General features: G+C 37.2%; 1 pseudogene; it reads left to right on the forward strand.

Annotated features, from left to right (window-relative positions):
* The first annotated feature begins 14,505 nt into the window (after nucleotides 1-14,505).
* Nucleotides 14,506-15,382, forward strand: LOC102811178 (annotated as a pseudogene).
* Nucleotides 15,383-15,984: the final 602 nt, after the last annotated feature.

The raw sequence follows: 15,984 nt of genomic DNA on the forward strand, positions 1-15,984 counted from the left end.
AAAGATTGATACAGCACTAGAAACAATTCAAAACCTGCAAAAAGAGGTCCAGATGATCAATAATAAAATATCAGAAAAAGACAATACACTGAAAGGGGAAAGGAACAGAATTGAAGAGATGGAAGCCAGAACCAGTGATGGAAGACTAATCTCTCAATACTGCTAAGATAGAAGAGCAAATAGAAAAAAAAGGATAAAAAAAATCTGAAGAGAATCTAAGTTTCATGCTGGATAATATGAAGAGAAACAACTTAAGAATTATTGGCATTCCAGAATAGTAAGAATCTGAGAAATCCACAGAGATAGTTGAAAAGATTCTGGAAGAAAATCTCCTAAACATCTTGAAAGATGAGAAGATAAACATTCAAGAAGCTGAACGTACCCCTGAAAGAATAGGCTCCAAAAGAAAATTACCAAGACATATAATAATCAAGTTCTCCAAAATCAAAGACAAGGAGAGAATCCTAAAAGCAACCAGGGAAAAGAGAAATGTTACTTACAAAGGCAAGCAAATCAGATAAAGCTCTGACTTCTCAGAAGAAATCATGCAGGCAAGAAGGCAATGGGGAGAAATATACAAAACCTAAAGGAAAAAAAACTGCCAACCAAGAATCGTCTATCCAGCAAAACTGTCAATCAAATATGATGGTGCAATCAAGACATTCCAGGATAAACAGAAGCTAACAGATTTTGTCAAAGCTAATCCAGCACTTCAAAATAACCTAAAGGGAGTTCTTTGTACTGAAAACCAACAAGAACAGACAACAACCACAGATTGACAGGCATGGCAAAAACATCTGAAACTCAGACGACAGATAGCAGAGTGAAAAACAGAATAAAATTACAACAACGAATTTAAAGGAGCTGGGAGGTCAACCAATGATCAAAATAATAACAATGTCAAAGAAGGGGAAAATGTAGCAAGAGAGATCCAGGTGGCGAGAAAGTCAGGTAGATTACATGATACAATAGATTGTCTTAATGAGAGGGAAAAATCAATAGACTATAAGGTAACCACAAAGAAAGTCAATACTTCACAACTTACCATGAAAATGAACTTCCAAGCAGAACAAGCAAACATGAAAACTAAGGAGAAACCAACAAGACATGGCACAGAAAACACAAACTCAGCACAAGACGGCATGCAGAACAAAGGAATGAACAACACTACCAAAAAATTAACATATTGATTCAAACGTATTGACGATTGGTAGCATAGTGGTTACGAATCAGGCTGCGAACCTCAAGGTCAGCAGTTTGAAACTACCAGCTATTCCACGGGAGAAAGATGAGGCTTTCTACTCCCGTAAAGATTTGCAGTCTCGGAAACCCTGTACAGGGTCGCTATGAGTCGGAACCGACTCCACGGTACATAACAACAAAAACATTGATAATTACCTTGAGTGTCAAAGGATTGAAAGCACCAGTGAAGAGACAGAGAGTGTCAGATGATTAAGAAGACAAGCCCCTTCAATATGCTGCCTACAAGAGACACACTTTACACACAAAGACAAAAAGAAACTAAAAGGATGGAAAAAATATATACTAAGCTAGCTGCAAAAATAAACAAGCAGGAATGGCATTACTAATCTCTGATAAAGTAAACTTTAAGACAAAACCCAGCAAAATAGATAAAGAAGGACACTATATGATGATCAAAGGATCAATTGAGCAAGATGTCATAACTATAATAAGTACTCCAAGATATTTTAAGCAGACCTTACTAGAATTGAAGAAAGAAGTAGATAAATATATAATTATAGTGGGAGATTTTAATATGCCACTTTCAAAACAGGACAGAACAACCAGAAAGAATCTAGACACAGTTACAGAGGAACTAAACAGCACAATCAACCAAATTGAACTCATAGATGTGTACACAGCATTCAACCCAACAACAGCACAATGCACATTCTTCTTCAGTGCACATCAAATGTTCTCCAGAATTGACCATGTTAGTTCACAATTTTTTTTTGTTATCTCCATAAATTTACAAACATCAAAATACTACAAAGCATCTTTTCAGACCACAATGCTTTAAAACTAGAAATCAACAATAAGAAGACCAAGGAAATAAAGTCGAATACATAGAAACTGAATAACACCCTGCTGAAAAGCAACTGGGTATAAGAAGAAATTAAACATGAATTAACAAAGTTCCTAGAAAAAAAAAAAAGAGAGAGAATGAAAACACAACATACCAAAATCTTTGGAACATGGCAAAAGCGGTGCTGAGAGGATAATTTATTGTGATAAATTTGCACATTCAAAAAGAATAAAGAACCAAAATTAACACAGCAACTATAACAATTAGAAAACAGACAAAAAGAAGGAATCTACAGTCACTAAATAAAATAAATAATAAAGATAAGAGCAGAAATAAATGAGATGGAAAACAGAAAAAACACAGAAAGAATCAACAGGACAAAAAGCTGGTTCTTTGAAAAGATTGAGAAACCATTGGCAAACCTAACAAAAGAAAAGAGGGAGAATAAACAAATAACTCACACTAGAAACCACAAGGCCAATTTACAATGAAACCAAACAAACGCAAAAGAATAATAACAGAATTATGTTATTTTATACTTAACAGAAAACTGTTAAGAGTTGTACTCCAACAAATTCCAAAACTTAGCAGAGATGGATAAATTTTTGTTGTATAGCATTGTGGTCTGAAAAGGTGGAAAAACACGACCTACCTAAATTTACACAGAGTGAAGTAGAAATCTTGAATAGACCCATAACAAGAGAAGAAATTGATCAGGTCATCAAAAAACTCCCAATCAAAATTGGTCCATACCCAGAGAAGCAGTGACACCAGAGATGGAGGCAGAGACAATGACGTGGAGAGATATAGCGGCTGGGGACTTTAGACCTAGAGAGGGAGAGGGGCTGTGTGCTGATGACCAGGGAACAGGTTTCAGGGTATACCCTTTGGTTGGTTAATGATGCATGGAGGGGATTGTAACCATGTCGATGAAACTATATTAGATAGGATGAATGTAAAGCTAATGTTCTCCCATTTAAACTATCACATAATTCACAATAAAACATTTAAAAAAAAATCAAACAGCGTATTGCATTAGACAAATCTGCCTCAAAAAAAGAAGTCCATGCCCTGATGCCTTCACAGGTGAGTTCTACCAAATATTCAGGGAAGAGCTGTCACCAATTCTACTCAAATTATTCCAGAAGATAGAAGAGGATGGAAAACTTCCTAATACATCTTTTTTAAGCAAGCATAACCTTCATACCAAAACCAAGGAAGGGCATCACTAAGAAAGAAAATTATAGACCAATATCCCTCATGAACATAGACACAAAAATTCTCAGCAAAATCATAGCCAAAAGAATCCAGCAGCACATCAAAAAAATAATACATCATAACCAAGTGGGTTTCATAAAAGGGCTGCAAAGATGGGTCAGCATTAGAAAAACAATCAATATAATCCACCATATAAGTAAGAAAAAGGGAAAAACAACAACAACATGATAATATTGATTGATACAGAAAAGGCATTTGACAAAATCCAACATCCATTCCTGATAAAAACACTCAAAAAAGTAGGAATTGAAGAGAAATTCCTCAACATAATCAAGAGCATATATACAAACTCAACAGCCTGCATCACTCTCAATGGATAGAAACTGAAAGCCTTCCTTCTGTGAATGGGAACCAGACAAGGATATCCTTTGTCACCACTCCTATTCAATGTTGTTTTGGAAGTCTTAGCCAGAGTTATACAGCAAGAAGGAGAAATTAAAGGCAACCACATTGGCAAAGAGGAAATAAAACTCTTTCTATTTATAGATGTTATGATCCTATACATAGAAAACCCCAAAGACTCATTTAAAAAGCTACTAGTCATCATTGGAAGATTCAGCAATGTGGCAGGGTATAAAATCAACATACAAAAATTAGTTCGGTTCCTCTATAGTAACAATGACAGTGCTGAAAAGGACATTAGGCAAGCAACACCATTTACAATAGCCACCCAAAGGATGAAATATTTAGGAATAAATGTAACCAGAGAAACAAAGGACCTATACAAAGAGAATTACAAAACACTACTAAAAGAAACCAAAAGAGACTTATGAAAGTGGAAGAACATACAATGCTTCTGGATAGGAAGACTCAACAGCATGAAAATGTCAATACTGCACAAAGCAATTTACACATACAATGCAATCCCAACCAGATTCCAATGACACTCTTCAAAAGATGGAAAAAAAAAAAAAAAACAATTACAAACTTTGTATGGAAATGAAAGAGACATAAGATAAGCAAAGCTCTGCTTAAGAAGAAGAACAAGGATGGAAGCCTCTCACTCCCTGATTTCAAAATTTACTACATGGCTACACTGGTTTTGGCCATTTTGAATCTGACAATCACATGGTTTACTATACTGGGAATAGAAAAATGAAGAGGAATGGCATGGCATTCATTACCAAAAATAACATTTCATTATCTGTCTTGAAGTATAATGCTATCAATGATAGGATAATATCTATATATCCACAAAGAAAAACAGTTAATAGCACTATTATTCAAATTTATGTACCAATGACTAAAGCCAGTGATGAGGAAATTCAAGAATTCCACCAAGTTCTTCAGTCTGAAGTTCAAACATACAATCAAGATGTATTGAGAGTTACTGGTGATTGGAATGCAGAGGATGGAAACAAAGAAGAAAGATTAGTAGTTGGAAAATATGACCTTAATGAAAGAAATGGTGCCAGTGATTGCATGGTAGAGTTTTGCAAAATCAATGATTATTAGATGCAAATATCTTTTTAAACAACATAAAAAATGACAGTGCACATGGACCTCACAAGATTGAATAAAAAGAAATAAAATCGACTGCATCTGTAGAAAGAGACAGTAGAAAAACTGTATCATCAGCCAAAAGAAGGCCAGGAGCAGACTGTGTAACAGATCATCAGTTGCTCATATGGATGTTCAGTTGAAGTTGGATAAAATTAAAACAAGTTCACAAGAGCCAAAATATGACATTGAACACAACCCACCAGAATTTAGAGATCAAAATACGAACAGATATGATGCATTAGACAGTAATGACTGAAGAATAATGGTATGACATCAAGAATATCATACAGAAAGAAATCAAAAGGTCACTAAGAAGACAAGAGAGAAGGAAAAGTCCAAATGGATGCCAGAAGAGACTCTGAAACTTGCCCTCCAGTGTAGAGATGCTAAAGCAAATGGAAGAAATGAGGAGTTAAAAGAGCTTATTAGATAATTTCAAAGGGCAGTTTGAGAAGACAAAGTCAATTATGATAATGAAATGTGCGATGATCTAGACTTAGAAAACCTAAAGGGAAGACCACATTCAGCATTTGTCAAGCTGAAAGAACTGAAGATAAAATGCAAGCCTCAACTTGCAATACTGAAGGGTTCTATGGATTAAATATTGAATGGTACTGAAAGCATCAAAATAAGTTTTAAGGAATACACAGTTACTGTACTAAAAAGAAACAATTTCAAGAGGTATTGAAAAAAGAAGTCAAAGAAGCGTTGAAAGCATTGGCAAAGAAGAAGTCTACTAGAATTGATGGAATACAAATTGAATATTTCAACAAACTCACTCAACTATGACAAGAAATTTGGACGATATCTAGCTACCTGGACAATTGTTTGGAAGAGATCCATATTTATGCTCATTCCAAAGAGAGGTGACCCACTGAAATCTGAAAATAATCTGAAATTATCATTAATATTACATGCAAGTAAATTTTTGCTAATGAAAATGCTAAACAAATAACAGAAGAAGCTGTATTATAGGAAAATGTGGCATTAGGACTGGAGAAAGACTCAGTAACACCCTGCAATATACAGATGAAACTACTTTGCTGGCTGAAAACAAAGAGGCTTTAAAATACATACTGATGGAGCTCAAAGACCACAGCTGTCAGTAGGGGTTGCTTCTCAATGCAAAGAAAACAAAAATGCTTACCACTGGACCAATAAATAACATTATGATGAATGGAGAAAAGATTGAAGTTTCAAACACTTCATTTTTGCTTAGATCCAATATCATTCATTGAAGCAGCAATCAAGAATTCAAATGGTATATTATACTGGGCAAATCTGCTGCACCAGACCTTTTTAAAGTGTCCAGGAACAAAAATGTCAGTTTGAGAACCAAAGTGCATCTGACTCAAGCCATAGTTTTTTCAATAGGCCCATATGTTTATGTGAAAACTGAGCAATAAATATGGAAGATTGTAGAATTGGTGCATTTATATTTGAGAATATAAAAAGTACCATGACCTGCCAGAAGAACCAACAAATTTGTCTTGGAAGAAGTACATCCAGAATGCTCCTTAGAATCCAAGACAGCAAGACTTCATCTCTCATACTTTAGACATATTGTCACGAAGGACCAGTCCCTGGAAAAGGACACCATGTTTGTAAAGTGAAGGGTCAGTGAAATTGAGGAAGACCCTCCAACTATATTGACACAGTGGCAGAAGCAATGGGATCAAGCATGACAGTGATTGTAAAGATGTTGCAGGATTAGGCAGGGTTTCCCTTCTGTTGTGCATGGGTTCACTATGATTTGGAATAGACTCAACAGCACCTAACCATAACATAAATGACATCCATAAGCATGGCATTAAGACTGACACCTAACTCTATGGGTTAGCAGCACCCTCACTCTCTTTACTAGTAGAGGCAGATTTTATCAGTGCCTTTAAAATTAGTCGACTTCATTGGCTACCTAAAATGGCGGGGGTTGTTGGGGGTGGTGGGAATGCTACAAAACTACGTAGTGACTGGTTTACAAGCTCTCAAGAGGGAGCCTAATTTCAGAGGATGTGGGGGAAGGTAGAATCTCCATTGAGTGATTTCCAACCTGGCTGGACAGGGCTGGTAAAAGGAGATGTGAATAATACTCTTGCGGTTCTATAATGAATAATTGCTATCAGGACTGATTGTGAGTGTTGCAAATGTAAAAGTAGACATTTTATAACAAAAGGAGGGGAGTGGTTGATCTTGCAGTCCAGGGGCAGAGGACACTGGGATCATCAAGGGAGAAGAGCAGAGTGCGGGACCCTATTGAGAGAAGCAGTGAGCCAGAGATGGAGGCAGAGAAATGGAGTGGCAGGGAACTCTGGACTCAGGGAGGATCAGGGGCTGTGTGCTGATGTCCCGGGGGCAGGATGCAGAGTTGTACCCTTTAGTTGTTTGAATGGTTATATATTCCTGAGTGCTTTGGTGTGCTTCAAAAAAAAAAAAAAAAAAAAAAAAAAAAAAACAGAGGGAATGGAAATAAATGATGTTGAATGATGATACATGGAGGGGTTGTAATCATTGCAATTGAACAAAATACAATAGAAATGAATGTAAAGCTGATGTTCTCCCATGCAAACTATCACTCAATTCACAATAAAAATCTTAAAAAAAAAAAAAATCAGACTTGAAAACCAGTTTAGGAAACTTATTCTTATTATTGTCTCTCTAGAACTACTCTTGGTCCCAAATGTCTTAGTCTGGGTTCTCTTGAGAAGAAAACCTGAGAAACTTATGTATGTATATACATAAAGAAAAGTTTATATCAAGAACATGCTTCAAAATTGTAGAGTCACAAGGTCAAGTCAAATGATCCAAGACCTACAGGCAGGCAGGCAGGCAGGCAGATCCAGCATTTAGGCAGTTCCAACTGACAGAGAGCAGGCAAGCCGACAGGTAGGCAGTCATGCAGGTCTGGCAGGTAAGAGAATAGGCTCCCAGTATCAGCTGGTAATAGAGCATGCCAGTAGCTCATGTTAAAAGAACCAGCTGCTGGAGGACAAGCCAAATGCAAGATCCAGTCCCAGCAGAAATCAAACAAACTTTGCCTGCGTGTCCAAAAATTGGAAGCAGGCCACACTCACAAGGAATCAACTTTTCAGTTAATTGGCTATTCATAGCCAATCATCATATGGTTAACTACATTGTATTAGATCTCACCATGGAATTAATCACATCTCAACTACCAAGCTACTGGGAATACTAGCCCAGTCAAGCTAACAGAGAACCTTCTCTATCAGAATATTGATGGATCGATCTTGTATTCCTGTCCAGTCTTCTACTCTCTGTTTCTTTACTGATGTATTTAATCCATTTGCATTCAGTAAAATTATAGATAGGTATGAAGTTATTGCTGTCATTTTGCTGTGTGTGTGTTTTTGTTTTTGTGACTGCTCATTTATTTGTTGTATATAGCTTTCTGTACTGAGTTCATTTTGTTTCTGCATTTTCTTGTCATTTTCTTCATTTCTGTTGTTTAATGTTTATTAGCTCTTTATTGCTTTACTTTTTTGTTTGATGCATAGGTGTATTAATTTTCTTTGAGTTTATCTTGTCATGCATTAATTTCTTCCACTGTTTAAAACAGTCTGTTTTACCTTGAATTCTACTTGACTTCCTTGCCATTTGGAATTTCTGTAACCACACACTTCCCTCAGCTTCTTCTCCTTCTAAACATTCTATCCTTTTATTTGAATCCTTTTATTTGATCCTTTTATTTGAATCTCAGGGCTCCAGGACTACCATCTGTGTTTATTTAATTTGGTTTCCTGTATCCTTGCTATAGAGACTCTGTGTAGCATGTCTACCTATTCTGCCATCTTGTTGAAAATCTCATCATTGACTGCTGCTTCCATGAATGTCTATTGTGATCCAAGGAAATGAAGTCTTTGACAACTTTAATCTTCTCTACATTTTTCAGAATGTTATTTATTGGTACTATTGTGAGGATTTTTGTTTTCTTTATATTGAATTACAATCCATACCGAAGGATGTAGTCTTTGATCTTCATCAGTACTTCAAGTCTTCTTCCTTCCCAGCAAACAAGGTTGTATCATCTATTGTTGTTGTTGTCAGTTGCCATCGAGTCAGAACCGACTCATAGCTACCCCATGCACAGCAGATCGAAACAATGTCTGATCATGGGCCAACCTCACTACCGACGCCACACTTGACGCCATCAATGATGCCACCTGGCTGATCCATCTCGTTGGGGGGTCTTCCTCTTTTTCTCTGACCCTCCACCTTACCCAGCATGACATCCTTCTCCAGCCACGGTTCTCTCTGGACAATGTGTCCAAAGTATGAGAGACGAAGCCTAGCCATCTTGGCCTCCAAGGAGCACTCTGGTTGCACTTCTTCCAAAACAAAGAAGCTCTGGTATCATCTGTAGATCACAGGTCATTAATGATTCTCCCTCCAATCTTGTTGCCATGTGCTTCTTCATAAAACCCAGCTTGTCAGATTATATGCTCAGTGTACAGATAGAATAAGTATGACAAAAGAATAGAATCCTGGAGCATATCTTTCTTTATTTTAAGTCAGTCAGTGTCCACTTGTTTTGTTCTGATGATACTATTTGATCTAGGTACAGATTCCTCATGATCACAATGAAGTATTCTGGAATACCAATTCATTGCAATGTTATCCATAGTTTGTTACTATATATATGCATAAGACAGTCAATGGTTAAGCATTCAGATGTGATCTGACTCTCCTTTTTCCTAGTATGTCTTAGTATGAAAGCTCTGCTAAAACCTGTCCGCCATCACAATGTTATCCATAGTTTTCTATGATCCACACAGTGAAATGCAAAAGAAAATATCTTTCTGGTGTTCTCTGCTTTCAGAAATGATCCATGTTATGACAGCAATGATATCCCTCATTTCACATCCTCTTCAGAATCCAAATTGAATTTCTGGAAGCATTCTGTTGATATACTGCTGCAATTATTTTTAAATTATCTTCAGAAAAATTTTACTTGAATATAATATTAATGATATCGTTCAATGACTTTCCTCTGCTGTTGGATCTGTTTGTTTGGAATGGGCACAAATATGGGTCTCTTCCAATTGATTGGCCAGGTGGTTGTCTTCCAAATTTCTTTTCATAGTGCTTCCAGGTCTACATCGACTTGTTGAAGTATTTCAATTTATATTCTATTGACTCCTGGAGCCTTGTTTTACACCAATGTCTTCAGTTCAGTTTCAGTATCATTGGTTCTTGAACATATACTATTTGAAATGGTTTAACATTGACCAATTTTTTGCTTATATCATTTTTTGATCCTTACTGTATCATCGAAAATTTTGCCTACAGAAACCTTCAATCTTGTAACCCAAGGCTTGAAGTTTTTCTTCAGTTCTTTCAGCTTATGAAATGCTGAATGTATTCTTCCCTTTTGGTTTTCTAACTACAGGTCTTTTCACATTTCATTATAATACTTTACTTTGACTTCTTGAGCTATCTTTTGAAATTTTCTGTTCAACTCTTTTACTTCATCAAACTTCTATACATTCCACAGCAAGTTTCAGAGTCTCTTCTGATATCCTCTTTCGTCTTTTCTTTCTTTCCTGTTTTTGTTTGTTTGCTTGATAATTACCTTTTGCTGGCTTTATGTATGGTGTTCTTTATGCCCTTTTACAACTCCCTTGTTTTTTGTTCCTTAATGCCTAATGTAATAGAACTGTTCTTGAAAGATGGCCTATGAACTCAGGTGGACTTTACTCAGGTCATAGTTTTGCTCTCATAGACTTGCTTTTCATTTTCTTTAACTTCAACCTGAACTTGCATGTGAATAATCGGTGTGTTCCAAAGTCGGTCCCTGATCTTATTTTGCTAGTGATATTGAGTTTTTCCATTGTCAGTTTGATTACTGTGTATTCCAACTGGTGAGATCCATGTGTATAGTTTCCATTTATGTTGTTAAAAAAGGGTATTTGAAATAAAGATGCCATTGGTCTTGCAGAATTTTATCACAAGGTCTCCAATATATTTTTATCACCAAGACTACAGTTTGCAACTACTGATCCTTCTTGTTGGTTTCCAACTTTCACATTCCAATCGCAGTAATTATCACTGCATCTGATTGCATATCTAATAAATTTCAGACTGAAGTAGTTGATAGATTCTTCAATTTAATCATAATTGGCTTTAGTGGCTGGTGACTAAATTTGAATAATAGTGATATTAACTGGTCTTCCTTGTAGGCAAACATATATTATTCTTTCACAGAGAGCATTGTACTTCATGATAGATCTTGAATTTGTGTATGTGTGTTTGTGTCATGAATGTGAGTCATTCTTTTTTAATTAGTCATCATCCACATAATAAATTATATGCTTGTCTTATTCAAAATGACCAATTATCTGTCAATTGCAACTTGCCTATGATATATATCTGTATGCATCCTATTTCATTTTTGACAGCTTCCAATTTTCCTTGATTCATATTTGCTCATTTCAAGTTGTGATTATTAATGGATACATTTTCAGTGACTAACCATTTAGAAGTGTTCTGCCTCTCCTTTTTCTAGTCTGTCTTAGTATAGAAGCTCTGCTAAAACCTGCCCACCATAACGACCTTTCTATTATTTAAAATACCAGTGGCACAAATTCCAGTATCACATAAGTAATCACAGTACGACAAATTGACAAGAGTTGGTGAATCTTTTTTGATAGACAAAATTAAAATGTAAATTAAGATTGCCAAGTCTATTATTTCAATTATTAATGCCAGAATGGATATGAATGGATCATTATTGCAGACATGAGACAGTTTACAAAGTACCCTTTTCACATTATATAAATCAATATTATCAGCCTACCAAATTATTTTTCAAAACAATTACATTCTTTTGAAAGTCTATGATTTAAAAATGGAAGTATTTATATGTGAAAATAATAAGAAATATTAAAAAATAATAAGAAAAACAGTTTATTGCTAGCAACTATTTTTGGACTGGGCAATTCTTTTTATTGTCAAACTTATTTACATTTGAAGTCAGTCTTTTTACAAAATAAATGCATATGATAACTACTCAGGTGGATCTAAATATTGAGATTTCAATAATTACTTTAGTTAACATTTAGGAGGTCTAGAAAACAATCAACAAAAAGTAGGTGAAGAAAATATTTCATATTTTCAGATATTTAAAACTGTGAACTTCATCATATTCACAGTTGAAACAGATTTCACTATGAAATAGTGCCAGAACTTGTGCTAGACTTTTGGAAGTTCACTTGGTTAGAATGTCTACATATTGGGAGCATTAAGTTAGTGTCCTAAGCCAACATATTGATTAACTACATTTTGCAGTCCTCTAGATACTTTATTTTGAGTTTTGAGAAGTATTGGGGCTGATGATGAGAGGGGAAAATGAGGGAGAAGTATGAGAGGTGTAAGTAAAGAGGTACTTTGATATTCCAATCTGGGATTCTATTCAAGTGTTGTTTATATAAAGATAACAAGGCAGAAATACTTAACATATTCAGCAAATACCACTCTCCTAAAAATTTCCACTGAAGATGATCCTAGCCCTACCAATGTTTGTCTTATTTGGGATGACTATATAAAGGGGTTCAAAGTCCTACAAAAACTACTTCAGTAGGCAGGGTTTGCTGGCAGATAGGGTTGAAGTGCAGTGAGGATCTCCATCAGCAATAACACAGAAAACCAGATGAAGAAGGTTCAGGAGATAGTTTCAAAACTCAACCACATGTTTAAGAATATTTCAAAAGTTTGAAGGCTTATAGCCAGTGGAATTTGTAGGAGAAACAACTAATCTCATACTGTTGAACCATCCAGGCTCAGAGGCCCAGAGCCACCGTCTTAGGTGAGACCAATCAGTGAGACCAAGAGAGGAAGGATCAGAGCTGCCATGGATTGATGCCTGACAGGACCTCAGAGACAAAGGTGTGGATGTTCCTTTTTTTTTTTTAAATCTGTTCGTTAGCCTTTTGTTGTCTGCACACCTCCATTCTGGTGACAAAAGTGGGTGCCTGAGCAAGTGGACACCCACCTTGGAGGGTTCTACTACAGATCTCCTCAAATTTAAAGAGATAGATTCCACTTAAAACAAAACGGCAGTTCAAAATGGATACATCTGGATCTGAACTGTTTATCACTAGGAAAAAGGACAGAACTGGGGTTGTGAAGTGGGAGAGATAAATTAAAAATGAAACAGACCAAAAATTAAATCCTGAGTTACATCATAACAACCAACAGTAGCATCTTGAAATTTCTCAGGTGGCCTTGAAGGCAAGAAACTGAAAGAGGATATTAAAGTCATACTCATATTCAGCTAAAGATTTTTTTCCCCTCTTTCCTGTGATTATATACTATAGCATTCAATCTGTATTTTTTTTTTTTTTTTTTTTTACTGTTGCTGTTTTGTTTTTTGGTCCCCTCTTTACCTTTAGGGGGCTCTAGCTCTTCCTATATCGCACAAAAAGAAACAGCAATTTCTTTCATATAGTCAAACTACAATCATGCCCTATAAAACTACACAATTCAGCCAAGAAACAATACCAACTGCCATAGACCAGGTAGGCAGACAACATCTGTGCAAGTTACTCTGAATTGACTAATAAGAAGGGTGGAAAGGGAATACCTCACAACATATCAAGAAAATGAAAATCCCAGAAAGAACATGAAAACATTAAACCTAGGAGGAAACTGTCAAGAAAGAACACAAAAAAACATGAACTCAGCACAGAAAGACATGTAGAACCAATAAATCAGCAGCACCACACACTCACAAAGAAACATAATGGCAGCAAATAATCCATACCTATCGATAATTACACTGAATGTAAACAGATTAAATGCACCATTTAAGAGATGGAGAGTGGCAAAATGGATAAGAAAACAAAATCCTTCAATATGCTGTTTGCAAGAGACACACCTTACACACAGAGACAAAAACAAACTACAAGTCAAAGGATGGGGAAAAAAAAATATGCCAACCTAATTGCAATAAAACAATGAACAGAAGTTGCAATACCAATCTCTGATTTAAAAAAAAAAAAAGTTTAAGGCAAAAACCAGAATAATAGACAAAGATGGGCAATATCTCATGATTAAAACAGTCAATTGAACAAGATAATATAATCATAAAAAAGAACAAGATGATATAACAATAAAAAAGATCTATGCTCCCGATGAAAGATTTCCAAAACATACAAAGCAAATGCTAACAGATTTGAAATATGAAATAGACAAATCTATAATAATAGTGGGCAATTTTAGCACATCACTTTCCAAAATGGATAGAACAACCAGAAAGAAACTCGACAAAGACACAGAGGAACTAAACAACACAATTAGACAACTGGACTTCATAGGTATGTACAGAGCATTCAACCCAACTAAAGGACAATGCACATTTTTTTCCAGTGTGCATGGAACATTCTCCAGAATAGACCATGTGTTAGGCCACAAAATAAGTCTCCGTAAGTTTACAAATATCAAAATACTACAAAACATCTTCTCAGACCACAATGCTATCAAATTAGAAATCAACAATGGGAAGACCAAAGAAATAAACTCAGATACATAGAATTTGAATAACACCCTGCTGAAAAGAGACTAGGTAGTAGAAGAAATAAAAAGTGAATTCACAGTCCTGCGTGCTGCGGCTCCACGTGGCCTGCAGTCCCGGGCCTGCGCCCCGCGCCGTCTGCCTGCCTGCCATGCAGCCTGACCCCGCAGCCCCCTGCCCAGACGCCATCTGCTAGGGCTGGTTCCACGAGACCTGCAGCCTGTGGCCTGGCCAGGCCTTGTGGCTGCAGGTGGAGCAGCTGTTGCACCCTCAGCGCTCCCGGTACCAGGACATCCTTGTCTTCCACAGTAAAACCTACGGCAACGTGGTGGTATTGACAGCGTCATCCAGTGCATAGAGAGGCACGAGTTCTCCTATCAAGAAATGATAGCCAACCTACCCCTCTGCAGCCACCCCAATCCACACAAGGTGCTGATCATTGGAGGGGGGGTTGGGGTGTCCTGTGGGAAGTCCTGAAGCACCCCTCCGTGGAGGCTGTGGTCCAGTGTGAAATTGATGAGGATGTCATTCAAGTCTCTAAAAAGTTCCTGCCAAGTATGGCTGTTGGCTACTCCAGCTCAAAGATGACCCTCCACGTGGATGACGGTTTTAAGTTCATGAAACAGAACCAGGATGCCGTCAATTTTATCATCACTGACTCCTCAGACCCCATGGGCCCTGCTGAGAGGCTCTTCAAGGAATTCTATTACCAACTCATGAAGACCGTCCTCAAGGAGGACAGCATTCTCTGCTGCCAAGGCAAGTGCCAGTGGCTGCACCTAGACCTCATCAAGGAGATGCGGCAGTTCTGCAAATCACTATTCCCGGTGCTGGTCTATGCCTACTGTACCATTCCCACCTACCCCAGTGGCCAGATCAGCTTCATGCTGTGCAGCAAGAACTTGAGCACCAACTTCCGGGAGCCTGTGCAGCCACTGACACAGACTCAGGTGGAGCAGAGGCAGATACGATACTACAACTCCGAAGTGCACCTGGCCATCTTTGTGCTGCCTGGGTTTGCTCTATGACCCTGAGTGATGTGAGCTGAGCCCAGAGCTGCCTCCACCACTGTCACCCAGAAACCTCGGACCAGGGAGTCTCTGGGTATCCAGGCCTCCCCAGCCCCATACAAGACCCTCTGCAGACTCTTACCCACCAACCAAGTGTTACAGCCACAGAATGCTGCCCAGCCTGTCCTACTGGGCAGACTGTCTCTTTCTCTCTGTTTAGCATCCAGCCCCCAGCCTATACCAGCTGTAGACAGCGCCTTCTCTGCCTTCTGTCCCCTCGCTCACCAAACATGTGTATTTATAAAAAAAAAAAAAAAAAAAAACACGTGAATTCACAATGTTCCTAAATACAAATGAGAATGAAAACACAACATACAAAAATTTTTGAGACACAGAGAAAGCAGTGCTGACAGGAGAATTGATTGCATTAAATGCACACATTCCAAAAGAAGAAAGAACCAAAATTAACACATTAACACAGCATCTCCAACAATTGGAAAGAGACCAACAGAGGGAACCTACAGCCCAAAGAAAAGATTAAAGATTAGAGCAGAAATAAATGAGATAGAATACAGAAAACAACAGAAAAAAAAACAGGATAAGAAGTTGGTTCTTTGAAA

Source organism: Chrysochloris asiatica, unplaced genomic scaffold (genome assembly GCF_000296735.1).
Source record: "Chrysochloris asiatica unplaced genomic scaffold, ChrAsi1.0 scaffold00180, whole genome shotgun sequence".
NCBI lineage: Eukaryota > Metazoa > Chordata > Mammalia > Afrosoricida > Chrysochloridae > Chrysochloris > Chrysochloris asiatica.